Below are 4,521 nucleotides of genomic sequence, written 5' to 3'. Positions count from 1 at the left end.
AAATTAAAAATAAAACATTTTTTTAAATGCACCGAAATTTCCTCCAGATATCTAATTTCCACCTGCCCTAAACAAATTATTCTCTCCATTAGTAATACCATCTCTCTTCCCTCTTCCTGACACAGCTGCCAAAAGTTTTTTCTGCTGTTCTCAGCTCATGTGCTCAACTTATATACCTCACTTGGCCAAATAAATGCATTTTATTCAACTCTAAGAGTAAACTTTTATTTTTTTCCATAAAAGTGCCCTTAAAAGATCTCACTCCCCACTCTATCCAAACTTAACAAAAACATTCACCCCAAAAACCACTTCCTTGGGGATGACTTTGCTGCTAAGAAAATAAAATTTTCCCCATGTTGTTATATTTATGTTGTCCTACAATTTAAGTAGACCAAACATAATTTGATTAGGTTTCTTGAGACATAGGGTTGGGGTCTTTGTTGAAGTTAGCACCTTAGCTCATGGGCTATAATAATAAGGTGTGGGTGCTAATATATCACAAACTATAATATATTTGCAACTACATCTTATTTCAGAAAAGGATGTTCTTTTGGGAAGCAGTGAGTCAGCAGAACACTGAACACAAGGCAAAGGAAAGGAGATTTCATCCCTACTTTCAAATGGAAGTTCATAACATTCCTGAATTATCCACAAAGAGGGCTGCCAACCTGGAATCAATTAAGAGTCTCCCACTAGGGTGCAACTGGAGGGAGTAAGATCTTCAAAACCGTATTTTCTTTAGTAAAGTAGAGAAACTGGCTTCAGGAAGGTGGCTGGCTTGGCTAGTAGGCCAGGAGGAGAGGAGAAGGGCAAAGTATGGGAGAAGGTATAAAAGTCAAGCTTTGCCATTTTGCCAAGCACCCCTTTGAACAGAGCCAGAGGGTGTGAAATCAGAAAGCTTAGTAGCACCCCAATTCTCCTTTCCTGCATCCTTTGCAAAGGTAGTACCATCAACAAGAATAGCAATTCTCAACAAGTCTTCATTATAATAGAATGTCCTCTACAGGTCAAGTTCAGTGACCACAAACCTCCTCATCACAAGAGATTTCCAGTCTTAAGACAGGCAGTGGGTGCACACTAGAAAATTCTACTATAACCATTTACTCAAAAACGCAACCAATTCCTTAGATCCCTGCTACTCCAAATGTGGTACCCACACCAGCAACAGCAGAGTTAGAAATGCAGAACCTTAGACTGCATTCTAGGCCCACTGAATCAGAAACTGAGTTTAACAACAGCCCCAGGTGATTTATATGAATATTAAAATGGTAGAATTGACTTAAATCAATTATTCTCAAACTTTGCACATTAGAATCACCTGGAGAGGTTTTTACACATCCCTAAAGCAGGCAGTACTCTATATGAGGTATCTCAATTATCAGTATTTTTAAAACCCAAGTGGTTCCAATATGCAGCCAATTTTGAGGAACCATGACTTAAAGATAACAGTAACAATATTTGTATTCGAATGAAAACTTTCCCCAAACTTTGCATTACTAATTACCACTTGGGTTTTCCTGATAACTTAGATATTAAAAACTTCAATGTATGGTTCCGGGCAGGGGTCTGGGGAGTGTGGCAGCCATGGCGAGCCACCTTGTCCTCACCAACAGCACCAAGATGTCCATCCTGGGGCTTGGCACCTGGAAGTCCCCTCCGGGCTAGGTAACCAAGACTGTGAAGGTGGCAATCAATATCAGGTACTGCCATGTCAACTGCGCCTACGTGTACCAGAATGAGAATGAGGTGGGGGTGGCCATTCAGGAGCAGCTTAGGGAGCAGGTGGTGAAGCATAAGACTCATCAGCAAGCTGTGGTGCACATACCATAAGAAGGTCCTGGTGAAAGGAGACTGCCAGAAGACGCTCCGCAACCTGAAGCTGGACTACCTGGACCTCCACCTTATTCACTGGCTGACCAGCTTTAAGCCTGGAAAAGAATTTTTCCCATTGGATGAGTCAGACAACGTGGTTCCCAATGACACCAACATTGTGAACACATGGGCAGCCATGGTAGAGCTGTTAGATGAAGGGCTGGTGAAAGCTATTGGCATCTCCAACTGTAATCATCTCCAGGTGGAGAGGATCTTAAAGAAACCCAGCTTAAGGTATAAGCCAGCAGTTAACTAGATTGAGTGACACCTGTACCTCACTCAGGAGAAGTTAATCCAGTACTGCCAGTCCAAAGGCATCTTGGTGACCACCTATAGCCCCCTTGGCTCTCCTGACAGACCCTGGGCCAAGCCTGAGGCCCCTTCCATCCTGGAGGATCCCAGGATCAAGGTGATCACAGCCAAGCACAATAAAACCACAGCCCAGATTCTGATCCAGTTCCCCCAGGCAGAGGAACTTGGAGGTGATCCCCAAGTCTATGACACCAGAATGCATCGCTCAGAACTTTAAGATTTTTGACTTTGAACTGAGCAGCCAGGATATGACCACCTTACTCAGCTACAACAGGAACTGGAGGGTCTGTGCCTTGGTGAGCTGTGCCTCCCACAAGGACTACCCCTTCCATGAAGTTTTGAAGCTGTGGATGCCTGCTCATCCCCAAGTGACCTATACCTGTGTTTCCTATCTCATTTTTTTCTTGCAAATGTAGTATGGCCTGGCCTGTGTCACTCAGCAGTGGGACAGCAACCTGTAGAGCGGCCAGCAACGGCTTGTCTAAGTTGATGTTGGATGTGAAGAGCAGTGTCAGGAGCATAGAAGTCACTTCTAGTTTGCTTTGTTCTTTTTGCCCCGCTTGGGAAAGTATAACCTGAATACCCTTTTCTGACCAAAGGGAAGCAAAATATACCAGGTCAAAATAGTGCCACTAACAGTTAAGGGTTTTTTTTGTTTGTTTTTTTATGTTTTTTTGAGATGGAGTCTTGTTCTGTCGCCCAGGCTGGAGTGCAGTGGCATGATCTTGGCTCACTGCAAGCTCTGCCTCCCAGGTTCATGCCATTCTCCTGCTTCAGCCTCCCGAGTAGCTGGGACCACAGGCACCTGCCACCATGCCCGGCTAATTTTTTGTATCTTTAGTAGAGACGGGGTTTCACTGTGTTAGCCAGGATGGTCTCCATTTCCTGACCTTGTGATCCTACTACCTCAGCCTCTCAAGTGTTGGGATTACAGGCATGAGCCCCTGCACCTGGCCAACGGTTGAGTTTTGACTGCTTGAAACTGTAATCCCTTCAGCAAGACGTCTCTTTGCCTCAAATAAAAAGTGCTTTGGTGAAAAAAAAAAATCTCAATGTATTCTGTTGTATAATTAATGCTTAAATTTCCCAAATTCTGATGATGCTAATTTTAATTTGCAATAGATCCATAACTGACAAAGAGTCATTTAGTCAAGAAAGTTTGCTGAGTCTTACCACTCAGAGATAAAACAATTATTTCTTTTTAAATAGCTTTACAGTTCAAGATTGCTTTTCTGATTGAATACTTCTTCTCTCTTATTTCTCAAATCATTACTCAATAAAGGAGATAAAGAATCTTAACTGTGCTCAACATTTTCAGGCATGATTATTATAAATATTTTGCAAGTTAGCTTCAGGAGCTGAAAAGATTTCTTGATGGCAGGTGATACTTTTGTTGAATCAACAAGATTGACTGGTCTCATGGCTGGTGTTTAGCAAGTCAATCATTTTCACTACACTATAGATAACAGTGAACTAAAATTTTCTTTTATTCATTGGGAGGCTATTCTGTGATACTAAGAACAAAGAAAATCAAGTCTCTGTGGAACCAGAGTCAATCTTCTAAAATGTAACACATCCATCAGGAGAAAAAAAGAGTGTCAGACAAGAAACAAATTGGCTAAATTGGCTGAAATATCTCTTTAAAATTAAGTTTACATATTAAAGGAAAGATAAAAGGAATACGCACATTATTTGCTAAGACACAAATATCATCTGATTTTCAGCTATTTCACATTTCTATTTTTCCCCCTTACTACATTTTCAGCACTTTTGGTTTTGAAAAGCAGAAAATGAAGTCAAACTGGCTTAAACAGAAAAGAAGATGAATTTATTGGTGCATATAACTAAACTATCCATGGGTATCCGACTTCAGGTGCTGCTGGATCCAGTTGCTCAAATTATGTCAGAGTTAGTCTTTCTCTTTCTCCAGACTCTGCTTTTTCTCCTTACTGCCTTAATTTTTAGTTGTTTGTACCCCACAATTGTCAATTATGTCCAATAAACTTCAAATATATATCTCATTGCCTGATCGTGTTTTCATTGCCTGTCACTGAATCAGATTTATAACCAAGGAGATACTTCTCGGCAAGATCTTGAGTCTGTGCTTATCCTGTGGAGTTGGAGATAGGGCCAACTCAGTTTAAATCACATAAACTGAGAAGAGGTGAGGGTAATGATGCCCCAAAGGATAATCAAAGGATTGATGTCAGAAAAGGGAGAATGGATACGGAGACAAAAATACTACTCTAGAAGAGATCCTGCATCATTTGCCTTTAAGACCGATACATAATATAACAGTTTCCTTTGAGAAGTCTAGGAGAAATGAGCTTAGAGAAT

At 41.2% G+C, this 4,521-nt stretch overlaps 1 pseudogene; it reads left to right on the top strand.

Moving 5' to 3' along the window:
* The first annotated feature begins 1,584 nt into the window (after positions 1–1,584).
* On the top strand, positions 1,585–2,600 carry LOC129471223 (aldo-keto reductase family 1 member B1-like; annotated as a pseudogene).
* The last annotated feature ends 1,921 nt before the right edge of the window (positions 2,601–4,521 follow it).

This window comes from Symphalangus syndactylus, chromosome 21 (genome assembly GCF_028878055.3).
Source record: "Symphalangus syndactylus isolate Jambi chromosome 21, NHGRI_mSymSyn1-v2.1_pri, whole genome shotgun sequence".
Classification (NCBI taxonomy): Eukaryota; Metazoa; Chordata; class Mammalia; order Primates; family Hylobatidae; genus Symphalangus; species Symphalangus syndactylus.
Note: the sequence above shows the minus strand (reverse complement) of the source record. Positions and strands in the feature narration are given on the sequence as shown.